Source organism: Ceratosolen solmsi, unplaced genomic scaffold, assembly GCF_000503995.2.
Source record: "Ceratosolen solmsi marchali unplaced genomic scaffold, CerSol_1.0 scaffold10, whole genome shotgun sequence".
In the NCBI taxonomy this organism is placed as follows: Eukaryota; Metazoa; Arthropoda; class Insecta; order Hymenoptera; family Agaonidae; genus Ceratosolen; species Ceratosolen solmsi.
Genome location: NW_011948412.1, coordinates 21,910,237 through 21,927,686, shown reverse-complemented (window position 1 = coordinate 21,927,686; position 17,450 = coordinate 21,910,237).

Sequence of the window (17,450 nt, the reverse complement as noted above, 5' to 3'; positions counted from 1 at the left end):
GAAGAGCGTAAGTTTGCCCGATCGACTCTTATGGACCTGTACGGTTTCGAAGTGTTCTTCCAAATAGCGTAGGTGTGCCCGACTTGTGTGCGAGGTGGGACTAACTAATTTATTTATATGTAAAAAGATGTACCTTGTAAACTGTAGGCAAGGTGTATTACTGCTGCGTAGTCGATGTCCCCTTTGATCACTATTCCATTGGCTTCACTGTAATCACTATCTAATTTGCCGATTTCTTGTTCTTATGCACACGTGTATTATTAACTTTAATCCTGAGCATAAGGCCACGTATTGTCTTCATAGTATACTGAAACACTGAGCGGCAATTGCACTTGAGTGAGCGCGGAGTGAGATTACAATGAGCCTTTTGAATACGCGCACGAACCGAAGGCTTGATCGTTCCATGGCGGTCCTGCTAAGGGCAAATCGAGACTTGTGTGCCATGGCTTCTACTGGTAGATGATTGAATCGATTCACTATGGTCGGTCACTGTGGTCGCGTCACGGCAAGATGTTAGCCGCAAGCGCAGTTCAGCGAGAGGGATTTTCAGCAAGAGATATCTTCAGCAAGAGAGCGAGGCGCGCCGCGTGCGTCCCTTATATAGCCACGCGGCCGCTCACTTAGCTGGCAACAAGGCATCGTCGTTGTTGCACTAATTCTTACACGAGGTGTCGAAGGAAAAATCTAGAACCTTCGAGAATGTTCGACGAGAGAAAAGTAGCAGTAATACCCTTTGGTGATCTTATAGTATATTATATTTCGGATCGTAAACTTGCTCGGACTTGTCGAGTTTTGTTTGTAAACATTCGCCGTGCTGTACGCCGGGCAGCGCGTATGAACTTTCTTTAGTTTGAAATTCATGGGACTGCATCAATCCCGAACAACCTTAATGTACCATTATCCTTAGTATGCCTAGCTGGCTTAAGCGATCTGTATTTGCCTTAAGATACAATTGAGTTCGAGTACGTGTGAAGTTCCATAGAATGCGAGTCTTTGGGTACCACTGAAATAAACAGAGCTTTTTAATCGGAGTTTCATAAATTCTCAATTTTGACAAATAATGGAATTTTTTTCGTATGAGCTACAATGAAGTATAAAGATAAGTTTAGAAAGGCAAGGAAATATTGCACAAGTTCGGTATTGTAGCATCTTGATTTTTGCGAGTATTTTGTCGATTGTCTTTGATAAAGCATATATTATTTACAAGTCATTTTGACAAAGCATTGTTGAGGAACGGGAATACAGTTATTAGTTTGTATTCTTTATTCGAGATGTAGTAAATATATATACCATGAACATAGTTTTACCCTGTCTTTTCAATTTTATTACTTGAATTTAAGACTTGCATACTAGATTATTGGAGTAAAAAATAATGATTTTAAATATTTGCGTTGCTAGTTATCTTTAGTTACTTTTTTGTATTTATTACATTGCAGTGTCATTGAGTATTAAATGCTCAAATATTTTTTTATTGTAAAACTAATTATTTTGCTCTAAATATTGACTTTACGCTATTTTGACCATTTACGCTTCAATGATTCAACAAAAAGATACAAAAAGATTTCCATATTTCTGCATTTATTAAACCGAACTTTATCTACGTATAATGTATCCATATATCATATTAATATTTGCACTCATAGCAATAATGAGTACCGAAGAATATGACCAGAAAAATGACAGAATTTCATTATAACTTTATGTAGATATAATAAAAATATATTACATCTGTTTTTGTCTATATGATATTTTTAATTATGAATTACAAAAATTACATTAACATATTTAATTAAAGTAAAATACTTGAATGTTACATGTACAATATAACATTATACAAATTGTATTTATTATTTTTCAATACTGATAGGAAAATCAGCATTTGACTACCAAAAAATCAGAATGCATAATGCAATAGATTTCAATAACTTTGTATCAAACAAAAATACAAAGAGAACCATAAGCTCCACTATGTCGAAACTATATTATATAGACTATATTAATATATATTAACTCTCAACAGTCGGCATTCACTCTGTCCATTCTATATTCCTATAATCTGATATATGTGAATATTCAAATAGTAAATACATGATTGAAAATTTTTTCGTTAGGAAATATAGTCTAAAATGTTTTTGTCGGATGATTTTATCTCTTTTAGATATATTGTACATATTATGTTTTTTTTATACATATTTTGATATAAAATAAAAAAAATTTGAACTTGATATTAAATATTCTTAGAATTTTGTAGTTAATAGCGTCATGTTTATTATACGTAATAATATATACGTCTTTATATTGAAATTGACAGTTATCCTTCCGAGGTGGCTCGAGTAAGTAAGTGCGCTTCGACGCGTGCTTGCTTTAAATATCCCAGAAGTAAGTTCTAAATGTGATATGAAAGAAAAGATAGAATAGTGCAGTGCTGATAATGATATCAAGACAATGTTTTAAAAAAACTGTCAGAGGATGATAAAATCAACAAGAAAAAGATGCCTTCTTTACTCTTGGTTCTTTCTTGTCCCAGTAGTCTTCACTTCCTACGGTTGTCCTATGGATAACATTGATCATGGATATTCATACAGAATTGATAGTTGAAAAAAGAAACCATGGCGATTGGGTCATTTTTCACGGCATGATATTCGTCAATAAATTTTTTATTTGACATTATATAGTATTATATTTATATTATATTATATTATATATATATTTGGAATATAATTAATTTCTATATTTATCAGAGTAATATTCTCTCTATAACGGCTATTATTATTGTTTTCGTTTTTTTAAGGAGAAGATATTTTATAATATTAAAAGCTTTTAATCATTTCATTTTACTATTACAATATACATTGTATTGTAAATAATTAATAATGTAATTTAGACTCTTTTAAGTAAAACAAAAAATTTATATGTAGATTTTTTCTTTTTTTATATACAAACAATTAATAAATAGATATAAAAAATTAAGTATTAATACAATGGATAATTGTAATGGATAATGAAAAATGGATAATTAATATATAATTAAAAATTTTACTTTATTTACTATATAATTACTGTACTAACATTACTTTTTTATCTTTAAAAGTATCTTATAAACTAAAAGTATGTATTAAAATTAACATTAGAAATATCAAATAATATTTAAATTCTTAATATTATTTTTACGAAGTGTACTGATTTAATAAGCAAGGCTTAATGTGTTACTTCATTCTATACAAATTCAGTATTTATCTGATTTTTTTTAGAAGAAAAATAATATATTGTTCTTCAAACATTTATAAAATATATTATTATTTAGATGTAATCCCAAACTATAGTTCCATTTTAACCCCAGATGGGCATGTTTTAATTAGAACCCGCATCACACAAGTCATTTCTGTTAGTTTCAGTTCTGGAGAGTTGACCATTTCATAATTTTCAGATTCCCTGTTTGTTCATAATTGCCTTTATGGTTCAATATAAATAGCATTAATGGTATTTTCTCGTTTGTATGATCGACATTAGAGAATTTTTACGAACTTTTGTTTAAAAGAATTTTTCTCTTACCCGATCACCTATAAATGCACAAACAGACAAATGCACGCACAGATAACTCCTTATACTCAAGTATTAATAATACACGCGAATCATTTTCAGTATTTTTAACCTGTTCGCCCATTTTGGGGATCGGGTATATCAAATATTCACTAGCTATATCAAATGCTATAATTATTCAAAACATCGATCTCAAGATTAGAAATAATTATATACACTGGGTAAGTAATTCTAACTACCGTTATAACTTAAATTTTTCTATTTTTATAATTTTTTTTCAAAATCTGCTTTATAGTATATCATGTACATTTTTGTAGAAGATTTTTGTTTTTTAATATTTAAATGAAAAATCTTGAATCAATGAAACTCGTTTATTTATATTTAAGATTATGAATTTTTCATGATTTTAAATATTTTAAAGAAATTTTAAAAGAATATGAAAAATGATTATAAAATTAAGATAAATTATATTTTTTGATTAATAAATATTATACTATATATATTATAAATATTATAAATATATATAAATATTAAAAATATTATGTGTATATTTATATATATGTATATATATGTATATATTTAATTATTTATTTAGATACACTTATAATTCTAATATATCTAATTAATTTATACATTTATCATTTATTTTAAAATATTATTAAACTAATAATATTATCAAAGGTGTTATATGTTGTAAATCATTAAATACAAAATTGTAGTGCTTTTTTGTGTGGGTTGTTTTGTGTGTGTGGGGGGGGGGAGAGGTTAATGCATCAACTCAGAGTAAATACAATTGGTTTTAGTGACCTTTATTTAAGTAGTTGTTACAGTATTGTAGGCGTTTTTTATTGTTGTGAGAATTGTTGAATGTATTGACTAGGCAGCTGATTATTATGTCGAAACATCGTCTGGGAGTGCGAGCTTTGTTAGGTAACAATTCCGGGTCTTATTTTATAGTCATGTGTCGTGTGAGTTGCGCTTGAATTATATTGAGCATTAGTTGGCTCGCGGAGCTTCGACGCTTACGACGATACTCCAATATTATCAAGCGAGCTTCGGCTCGCGACTGATTAGATGCTTGACTCGACGTGGGGGAATTGACTGAGTGATATTCGGCTCGTGCCGGTGGTGGGGATTATTACGAATAGTTGTCGCCCTCTTTTGTGGTTTGATCAGAACCAATTTATTGTGGTGTGATCGGTAATGTCTCGCAGTACTAATTTTAGATTTAGGCAGGAGTCTACTGTCAGAATCGGCGCCCTCTCTTGCGGTCTGTTATGGACTCATGTCAGAGGGCTTTGCTGATACGATAGATGTGGGCTGCGTTCTTTTCGGACAGCGTGATCGGTAAGATCTCGCCCTGCTAACGGGTATTGGCCGGGCTCTATCAATAAATATACAATAGACGTAGACCGGGGTGCGGTCACGAAAAATAAGCAAGGATCTACGACAAGTGTGAATAATATTGATAGCTGGTCAGCAATAATAACAATTAAATAATAATAATAATAATATACCTTGTAGGGATTCCTTCAGACGAGTTCGACTTTTACAGATATTACTGACACTAGTTTCACTTGAGTAATTCAACAAGACTGTTTTTTTCTCCGTTCGTTTCTTCTTAAATACGATTGCGTACATTTAGTGTTATGAATTCTTGGAGGCTTTAGTGAATTCTCTGGAAGCAAGCTTCTTTTGTTGCTATGCGGACAAAGTACTTTCGTAAACTTCCGAACTTGATCTAAGGTGAGGGTTACGAAGTGGGATGCCCTTGGCGGGTGCGAAACTTGACGACGCGTACTGGAATTTATTCGGCACTGTCGTTTTAAGAGTAGTTTCCTCGTGCTTAGTACTTGTCAATGTAATACTCTGAATCTCAATATATATATATATATATATATGTATATAATTATTGTAGTAGATACTACTTACAAAGATTAATCGTTGACTCGTCTAGGACTCTGATAGGCGGATTGTCGTAGCTCCTTTGGAACAAGTAACTACGGTTTCTTGAACTGCGTTAGTGGACATACGGGTTTATGTCGTAGTTCTTCCGGGGCAACAACAGTGTTAATGGACAATCCGAAGAAGTGTAAGTCGTTCCCGAAATAGCGCTAAATGGACTTTCACTAAAACTTAACTGAGTATGAAATGTCTCAAGGGTTTAATATATTTAGAGAGTATTACTAAAAGAGAGATATCAAAAATACTAATAAGCAATAGATATCAAAAAACTGAGAGACACTTCGAAAAGAGTAATATCACGAAAATATTACTAACTGAAAACTATCAAGAGTAAATATCAAGGCAGTTAAATATCACGAGTGATAAGGATTAAGAGAGTTAAGTATCACGACTTAAGTACCAAGAGTAAATGAGTATTGAAATCTGCGCCCCTTAAATACATTTGCTTAACAAGGATTTTTACTTGAATCCCTTCCCTTATTTTCTGTCCAATCAGAGACTCCTCCCTTATAATGCGAGGGCAGCGCCTCTTTTGGCTTCGGAGTTAATTAAGGGCCTAGTCGTCTTTGGGTCTTCATGATGCGCAGATCTCTCATTGCCGCTGCCGCATGCGACAGCATTGCCCCCAAGGGGGGGTTCGCTGACACATCTGGTGACAGCATTGCAACTTGTTGACAGCGGGAAGGGGAAGGAAGGTCCGCTTGCAGTAATGCTTGATGTAGTTGCCGAGCGGAACGAAAATGCAGATGTCAAAACTATAGGTTTTCCCGTGTTTATGGTATTGTTTTTCCAGATGTTTTATGACACTAATGCGTGAGAATTTTGAGCAAGCGAAGTTTGAAATCCAAATACAAATTTTACGATGTTAGTTGCTAGATGTTTTATTGCACTGACAAAAAAAAGGAAAATTGTTTTCGCATTCTCGAACAAAATTCTTATTTTTTATTGGGTGGTTCAACCCTGAACATGCTCTATTTGTAAAATTTTGTGAGTCTTTTAAAATAATATATTTTTTATAATATATGTATGATACATTTTTAAAACTAATATATTTAAATTGTAGTTCTTGTTATCTATTAAAATTTGAGGGAAATAATTTTAAAAAATAATTAAAAATATAATTTTTTCAATATAAAAAGAAGGATTCTTGAGAAGTATGCGAATATTTGAAATGGAATTTAGATTAAACTATTACTGCATTAGTGAAAACCTATTGAATCATTAGTTAATTTATTAATTTATTATTTATTTAGAAAAAAATAAATGCAAAATTGTAACACAAAAAGCTGTTCAATTAACCGCGCGAAAATTTTATTACAACTAATCGCGCAAATTGCATCGTAGCCAATTTTCACTCTTTTTGTTTGTCGTATGATTGCATCCTGCAAATTAGAAAATTCATCTGGGAATAGTAAAAACATTATCCTGATAGATGAGTCGCCATAAATTTTATTAAATGAACTTAAATTTATTTGTAAATGAGGTATAAGACAGAATGAATTATTCATATTTAATGTAAAAGTATATTCTAAACTTTTTCTATATTTACAAGTTAATTGTTAAGCTAACTAAATTGTATACAAAATAAATGCTGATTAGAATTACAAGTTCATTCGTCTGTGAATAGCTTGACATAGTACTAATATAATAATGAGTAATATATATTTTATAAGTATTTTTATTAATTTTATTCTTTCAATGATATAATACATATATAAAACATTTAAAAAATTGACACTGTATCACGTAAAATTAAAGTTATTTGCATGCACAATTTAATTATATATATGATATTTGATTAAGTTTAGACAAAATGTAAATCAATTCAAAATTATTTAAATAGATTAACTATATGAAATTGATTACAATATATCGTAATGTGCGAAATAAAGTAAATGTAACGAAGAAAAACTATCAATTAAAAATATATATATAGAATGCAAATTGTATTCTTAATTTTATAAAATATTATTACTATGTGAAATGTTTAGTATAAAAAATAAGTATTGCATATTTAGTATAAATAATGAATAATAAAATCAGTGTTTTTTATATTATTTTAAATATTTTGCGATGATCTAGTACTACTTGTTACAAATATTAATTAACTTATAATTTGATAGTCCTTTCACTTCTATCTGTTAGCTGAAAAATTTAATGCAATTCTCTGTTTCAATTCGCACAAATTTTAATTATATATTTGCATTACATAAAGATATTGGAAAAATAAATAATGTAACCATTTATATATTCTATGCATTTTTTACATTCTAATTTCAAATATTTTATACGTTGCTAAATATTGCAGGCTGTTACCAATAATACGTTGTAATCATATTATTATTTTAATTTAACAACTAACATATGAATGATTTATGTAAATTTGAATATTTTATTGAACGGCATATAACTCAGTTTGAGAACAAATGAAATATAAATTTAAGAATTTCAATTTATGAATTTTTTAAAAAAATTCATTGCTTTAGCATTGAGATATAATTATATTAATAATACGTGAATAGATCAATATGGAATTTCTATAGGGCTTTTATTTTTATGCAAATTATAATATTTCCATTTTGTTCAGAATTACAGTGATCCGGTGATTGAACGACCAAGATGGTTGTATTCGACCATGTGGGAAAAAGTGTATTTAAGTGGAAGGGGTAATGCTTCAATTCAGTATTGAACACATTTGCTTTTCGTGCTGTTTATTGCGTTTTATTTTACAACTACATAATTATGATTCTACATAGATGATGAGAATCGTTGAGATCTTGCCGTTCCTTGGTGGTTTCCACATGGTGGTAGCATGCACTACATGTCGAGGTAGGAGGTGGTAAATCTCCGGATACTCTTGATGCAGTACGCTTGGTGGTGGGTTACTACACTGATAAGTGAGATGACGTAAGCTCTGGACAGCCCTTAACGTAGTGCTCATGATGTCTTGTGGAGTGGAAGGGAATCGAATTCGTTTGATGGCTCAATGTAGCACTGAGCACCAATCAATAGAGAGTGCGATAGTACTGAGCGAGAGAGTGTGCGATGTCACAGATTGATAGAGATTACCAGCTAACACCTGCAAACCCTGTTCGTTTGGGTTTGCTGCTTTCTGTTAGATACTGAGAGAGTGCCCAGATGGTGATCCGTGCCATGGCGTCCCCACTAAGAGAGAGAGAGAGAGAGAGAGAGAGAGCGATTCGTCGCGTACTTACTTTATATATCCACGTAACAGTTTAATTAGCTGGCAACAATGGACAGATGTTGCTATGCGGAGACTAGATAAACATTGCAGGATATTCGAGAATAAAGCTTAAGAAGTTTGTAAAATTCCGGGAAAGCAAAGCTTCAAAAGGTTGGAGAATTATGAGAAACATAATGTTTACAAAATACTAGAAAGATTATAAATTACAGAAAGTCAAAGGTCTTGGAAAATAACGCACATAAATAAATTATGTATATTAATTTAGTTCTTTATATTTATGTTTGATTTAGTTATTAAACGATAAGTTATTATCAATGATAAAATAGTATAAAATAAATTAAAAGTCTGTTTGAGTAAAATTAGTATTTGGATAAATTACTTAGTGCGACCAAAAATGTTGTATGTGCCAAAATGTTTATCAATTAATTATAACTATTAATTAAAAATGCGAATTAAAATAAATGAAAATATTTCATAATAGAATCATTTTTCCATTTCTTATTTCGAAATTCAAAGTATACAAACTTTCAGACGATTATGATCAACTTCTGCAATAAAAGCTTGAATAACCAAGTAAGAAACAGATGGGAATTAATGCATTACAAATTCGTTTATTTGTAAGATTTGCCAAATAATATTTTAGCTCCTAGTTCCAGTGAAGCGATAGTTTATGTATTTAATTATTTTAACTTTGCACTATCCAGCTTGAGCAAAATAAAATGTTTGTTATTCTGAAAGAGTGCAATCATACAACAGAGAAAAAGGATAGTTCCTGCGACTGAAATTGATATGACGTACTTTTACATTTTTCTATTCAAGTTGCCACTGGCAGTTCCTTAAAAAATATGAAGATAAGAATGACATAGAAAAATCTGACCTTAGCGAAACACATTATTTGCGAATTCACATATTATTTTATATTATTCCATATTATTTTCAATGTCTTTCTTTAGAATAAATTATTTCTTGGATGCAAAAGTTATTGTTTGTGAAGGTAAATTTGATGTTTCCAAAAATTGAAATATTTACAATACGTGACAATAAAATAGAATTGTTAATAGTGTTTTCCGTACTTATTACTTTAAAGATTTTTTTATTTATTTTAAAAGTATTAAATTATAACTTAATTTTGTATAAGTTTTGAAATAAAATTTTTATAAATTTAAGTACTACTCTGATTAATTATTTTAAAGAAGCATTACCATTGACACTCGACAAATAATTTAATATCACAATTAAGAAAACACTTTTGAAGAAGTGAAGATACCTTCAATTTAATTTCTTACGGGACAATAAGTCAGAGACTGTTCGAGATTCCGAGAATCTCTCGAATATTATCATTTCAGGGAAAACCCTAACGACTATCATTTCGCGAAAAAACTCCAAACTGGGAAATCCTCTAACGGTCTTTGGAATCCAGTCCGGAATTGAAGTCCGGAATAACAAGTGGACAATCGCAATCATTATTTCCAGCACCATAATCGCCTCCTTCTTGTCAGCTAATAAAGCTGCTGCGTGGATATGTAAGGTAAGCGCGCCACGAGATAGGCTACTCAGCCATGAGTTAGTCACTCAGGAACACGCTCTGAACTAGCAGAACCGCTGCGCTCTCGTAGTGAGGACGCCAAGAAAGAAAATAAGCTCTCTTAGGGAAGCCATTACAAGGAACACACCTTTCAATTCTCAAGTGCGCAACGGCTGACAACCAGTCAAGAGTGCTGACTGCATTATAAGAAAATGTACGCCTACAAGAAGCATGGCATCGAAGCAGTCCTTATCACGAAGGTATGCCTGTAGTTTTTCTTTCAAGTAACTATTCATCACAGGATTAGGTAACTGTGAGTAAGAATAGCATTTTAGTCGCCCAATCTATTATGAAATGTGCACAATTCTCTGCTAATCTTTACAACATTAGAAAAAGCCACGTTTTTACATTTCAAGGGGCTACTCCTTACCAATCAGTATTCACAATCCATTGCTGATCCTCACAAGATCAACAACAACATCGTCACCATCAACAAGAAACAACTGCATCATTGCGAAGGAACAGAGTTCACACTCACCTATGAGAAATGAATTCAGCCCATCAATAATGTAATTGTTAATAAACCATATGTTAACGAAGTCTGTATTAGTACGAAGTCTCACTGTATATTTCTACAGCCCAACCATTTAACTCCTTCCCAAGCACACGCTAGGGCGGGTGGCGAAATATTATAAAGCTATCGAAACATTTGTAGTTCCAACCAGGAAATCAAATAGTTTTGAACAGAGATGTACGAGTAAAAAAATAGTAAGAGAAAAGTAAGAGAAAATTTTCGATCTTTCATTTCAACCTCTGGCCTCATACAATTACCTTACATAAATTGGAACATATAAGCATACATAACCATAAAACCTCACTTCTGTCCTTGTATTTTTATACTATTTTGAATATTTATTTTGTCCTTTTTTATTGACTATGGAGATGATCATCTAATTAAAGCTTTATATATATATAATAACAATTTTTTGCTTTTTCTCTTTTTTTGTAAATGAGAGTGTATAAATAACAATGACATTTGAAAAAAAAATAAAGATCCATCTAAATTATGATTAAATAATACATAAAATAAAATTCGTAAGAATATTTAATTTAAAAAAATAGAAATCAAATTAAACAGATAATACAGTTTCTACTTGAGCCCAACTTGTGATAATTCTAAATAATATAAAAATGATGTATTTCTTACAAATGTAGTTGCAAGTACATTGAAAGTATCTTATGTTATGCTATACTACCGCACAAAGAAATAAATTCAATAGCATCGAGGCGAATCAATATAAAACGCAGTGAAAATAGATAGAAAGTGTTACGTGCAAAAACCTAATTATCAAAATGTGGATATATTGAAAGGATCAAGCCGCGATACTAATTGTAGATAAAATATTCAAGCATTGTTTAAAGAAGAAGATTTATTCCATTCAAAAGTAGAGAACAAAAAATTATTATTTAAGAAGCATGAACAAATATATTAAAATATAAAACAAATTTTTTACTTAAATTTTTCCTCTATTGCTTACAATCTTTATATTTCACAATTTTAATATAACGTTTTCATATTGTGAAAAAACTATTTATTAATAATTATTCCTAGTAATTTTTAATTAATTAATTTCTCTTTTTCATTACATATTTAATACAATTTGTTAGAAATAGGATCAAAATCTTGCGACTAAGACAATCTAATTAAGGTATAACTAGGAAAGTAACCCTTAACTAAATAAACATCCCGGTTGAGTTGATTAGATACAGAGGCAATAAAAATTTTCTTAAAAAGAATTGTGTATACATATATATAATTTTAATTCTATTTTTCCAAGTTTTGTCACTCCTTTAAACTAATACATTAATAATAATATTGAAAATTAATTTTGTTTATATTTTATAATATAGTTTATAATAGAAATTATTGAGAGCAGTATTTGAGTAATATAAAAACGAGACTATGTAAAAATTATATATATTTTTTTAGAATTTGTATGTTATTATTATCATTATTGCATATTCAAAAATCAGAATTGAGATAGATTTATTATCACTATTTTAGAATTTATAAATAAAATTTCAAAAAATACAAAAATGACAATATTAAGTAAACTAAAGTAATAAAAACTAATAATTTCTAGTTTGTTCGTAATTCATATTTTACGTATTGTAATATACGTTTGAGATAAGACATTAAAAGTAACATTAATTACAATATAATTACTGGCTTTAATTTTATGCGATTCGGTTCATATAGGACGTGAAGTAAATTTTTCAGTTTATACCAGACTTAACTAATAATCTTTCTCCGAAATCAAAATAATCTAAATCTTTAGTAATGCGTATATTATAATATGAGTTGTGTTAAAATAAATTGTTTATCTGCTGGTGATTAATCATAACAATCTCGCGAAAACTAGAATTTCTATCTCAAAATAATAAGAATTCTGTATACATCTTCTGTCACTTTTATAATCATTAGCTATTGAATGTACTTGTCGCAGAAACGCATTTCTTCGAAATAAAGCGCTCTTCCTTCTAAAATTTTCATAACCATAGATATTAACATTGGTAATATTTTTTGTCCATTCTTGTTTTTGTTATTATTGGTGCTTCAATCATTTGATTAAATGAATTTTAACGTTCTCGTTCTTCTTCCAACTCTAACTTATTCGATTTGTTCGAGATTGAAGCCAGTTTCAAGACCGCCGATTGTCGGCATCGCTGACCCTTTCAGATCTCAGATTTCTGTAAACACTTGGATGAAAATTTTTCGTCTACTTATTATGTTTTGATTTTGAGTGGCCGATAATGTTTATATGGTCTTCGGGTAATAATATCGCCCGGAAGTCTCTAAAGTTATTATGTCCTTTTTCTTCTTTCATCGAATTCTCGAAACATCTAGCTTTTTCTTTGTGCCAGGCAGCAACGATGATGGTTTGTTGGATAAGGGCAGCAACGATGATGGTTTGTTGCCAGCTAAGTGAGCCGCCGCGTGGATATATAAGACAAGCACACGACGTGCCTCGCTCTCTTGCTAAACATCTCTTGCAGAACCACCCTCGCCGAACTGCGATTGCAGCTAACATCTTGCCGTGACCCTACCAGTAGAGTCCCCTTCTATCAGTAGACGCCATGGCACACGGGTCTCGGTCTGCCCTCAGCAGGATCGCCATGGAATGGTCGGTATTTTCAGCAGAGTCGCCATGGAACGATTCGGCTTCGTGCGCGTATTCAAAAGGCTTATAGGCTCATTGTAATTCTATTTCGTGTTCGCTTAACTGTAATTACAGCTCAGTGTTTTAATATATTGTGACGACGACACGTGGCCGCATATTCTGCAACCAATTTAAAATTACACGTGAATTATCAAAAGGAAATCAGCAAGATTAGGTAGTGATTTAACAGTGAAGCCAATTGGTATCGTAATCAAAAGGGGCACATCAGCTACGCAGTAAATCAACACACCTTGTCAGCAGTTTATAAGGTACATCTCTTATATTATCGAATAAGCTAGTCACAAGAGTCTATCGGGTATAGTTATGTGCTCTCGAACTAACATATTTTCATTTTAAAATTTAATTAATTTGTTGTATATATATATATAAATTATAATTATGTATATAATAGCAATATATTTACGTTGCTAATCATATCACAATCTTTGTAATGGTAAATAATATTTACTAACTATAAGCACTTTTATAAGTAAAAATGAATAATGCATAAGGTATATAGAGACATGATAAATATTTATGCGAATTACTTTAGATCGAAATACTTTATGATAGGAATTTTAAAAAAGATGTAGTTATTGATATCTGTATTGTTTGACAATTTATATATCAACCATTTGCATAAAATATTCTAAATAATTTTCATTGATAGAAAGTTTCGATTTAGAAGGAAAATAATTCGAAGGAAGACAAATAATTAGTATTAAAGTCCGAGATTATTTAATTTCGAGAAACCGATTAATCTACAATGTAAGAAACGACCGTTCGTAACTATGCGTATACCCAGCTTATTTACATTAAAATTACGTTACAAATTCGCATTGGCATTAAAATCTCTAGGTATCATGCTAACTATATACACCACGAGAATATAACTGTGCAAAAAACAGATCCTTTTCTATCTTTCTTGTCTGTCTGTCTGTCTGTCTATGTCTCTCTCTCTCTCTCTCCCTCTCCCACTCACTTCCCCGCTCTCCTATATCTTACTCACTGTGATTTACTTACTCATCCACATTTGCTACACTTATACAGCTCTTTTTATATTTCTATAAACCGATTGTAAGTGAATTATGTAATAGAATTGTTACCTATGCTTTTCCTTTTCGGAATCGATTGCAGTATGTTTGCTATTCCCTTCTCAGTATTTTAGTTCACTGTGTAATTGATTCACCTCTCGTAAAGATAACGATATTTAACGGAAAGAAAGGAAAAGAAGTTGAAAAGGATAATTAATAACACGAACACGGGTAGTGGCAAATATTTAATACAAAAATTATTCCAGCGACGATTGAACAATTGGTACTGCAATATTTGTTTTAAATATATATATTTATGCGCTTGTATAGTAAGATAATGAGCTTCCATAATGAGAGCGAGAAACATATACGGATGCATAAGCATGAAGGACGACTAACGAATAAGGATAATGAGTATAATCGATACCAAGTGTGTGCTAATTGAGTGGAAGAGGTAGTCACTCGGAACTTTCGAGTGTATGAACATGTTTAAAGAGCTGGAGCATAAACTCCTGGTGGTTGAAATCTCGTATCTGTAGTGTGATTAGCATGTTAAAAAATGAATATCAAAAAACTATTCAAATTTTTATAATAGTTTCTATTTTTATAATAATTTTGAAACTTAAAGTATATTTCTGTTTTGATATAACGTAGCATTAGTTACTTTTATATAATATATAAATTTAGTAAAATATCTACATTGTCGTTATATATATATATATATATATATATATATATATATATATATATATATATAAGAAATAAAGTTCATACAAGTAATCAGTTCCTAATTATTGGGGGAATATAATACAAGATGATGATTTAAGTATATGCGCACACAATAATCTATTCATATTCTTTATGTTTTTAATTTTTAAATACAAAATAAGTTTTATGCAATCTTTGATTGCTACTCTATATTTTCACAGTTTATTAATTTTTTATTTATTCTCCACCAGACCAGATATTTCTTTAATAATAACTTAATAACACATAACTTGTTAAGGGTATAATAGTCAATTTGATAATTTATTAAATTCTTCATCATTTTATCTTAAGAAAATTAAATGAAATTAACAATATATATATATATATATATATATATATATATATTGTTTCAAAGAAAAATCATTCTAATTAATTGAAATAAATTTATAAATTGTTCATCAACTTTTGCTTTTAATGCAATTATGATTTTGCTTTACGTTTCCGTTAAAATTTTAATTTATATAATTTTGATATTTTAAAATTAATATTTAAATTAATATTTATTTAAATTCATATGTCATCAATTGATATTTTTGTCTTTTTATTAAGTATGTACCCTATTATTTATTTGTTAACGAGCGTACTGTTTTATTACCATATAGCATATGATATTTTATTTTGAAATAATTCACCCACATTTGAAAAGGGTATTTAATGTATTTTTTCTAACAATATATATAAATCTGTATACGATTATTTTTAGTTAATACAAATATCATATTAAATATTAAATATAGTTTTTATATGAATTTTTTTGTTTATTTTTAAAGTAATTATTACATTTTATTATAGTTATCTTAACAATTTTTACAATAAATATAGTATTTTATTTTGTTATAATACGAAATCATAACCTCACTTTTAAGAATTTTTCAATATAATTTTTCTTGAAATTCTACTATTAAACTATTAAAAAATAATTTTAAATGTTCGAGACTGTTTTTTATTATTACTGAAAATTTGATAAAACTGTTATATCTTTAACAAAAATTGAAGTTGGAAATATTATAAATGTAATCTGTAATACTTTTTTGTTTAAAAATCGCTTTATCAATTTATTTTTTAATTCGAATGCAAATATTCATATATGTTTTTCAAGTTATGTTATAATATTTAATTCTCTTTAGTTAAAAGTTAAGCGTCCTTTGACATTTTTAATTTCGTTGCCTCTCTCTCCCTCTCTCTGTGTCTCTCTCTCTCTCTCTCTCTCTCTCTCTCTCTCTCTCTCTCTCTCTTTATCTCTCTACCACTTTTGTAAGAAAAAGCTTTCCCATCACGGAATACTTACAAACGCATACTTCTTGTCGAGAAGCTTGAGGGATAGGTTGTTCCATGAAATATTGATGTTATAGCACTTGAAAATTCATCCCCCCGGTGTGTTGGAAGCTGTAAGAGTGAAGCTCGGGAAAAAGGTTCGTGACATAAAAAGAAGGGATAGAAGAACAACGAGTCATAGAGCAAAAGGTGCAAAAATGACAAGGATTGAATGGAAAAGTTTGAAAGAAGTTGAAAAAAGCTTTGAGATTTAGATAGGTTAAATATTACAATAGATATAATTGGAAGTCATAATTTCTACGATTTTTTTACTCTTTCATTATGTTGAAACGTTATTTATGATTTTGTTTCATTATATAACAATTGTTAGCATATATTGATTTTATTGTGCCCGTCGCAATTCCTTTAAAAAAATTAATTAAAATCAGTATCATTCAAGCTATTTATAAAAATTATCAAATTACTCAATATTTGTATAAATTTATGTTATGTAAACAAATAAATAAAAGAAAATATTGAAAATAAATAAGTTGAGAATAGCTGCGTATCTAATAATACTAATCTTGTCTCGATAAATTCAACAATACATTATACAAAGATTAAAGCTATATATAAGTATTTTAATTAAAATTTAAAATATGTTGAAGCTGTAAAACACTTCATCTATTAAATTATAATAATTACATGTTTATTTTTCGCAAATTCTATAATATTAATATACCAGGCAATTAATGCACTGTTTTCTTCAATATAATGTAGATAATTTGTAAAGCTTTTATGAAATACTGGATGATTACGTGGTAAAAAATAGTATAAAAATTGCTTGACTTCCTGTGAAACTAATTCCAAATTTGTTTAATAATTCCAAATTAGACCAATTTTATACAATCAAGTTACTTTTCTAGATTACTTTACAA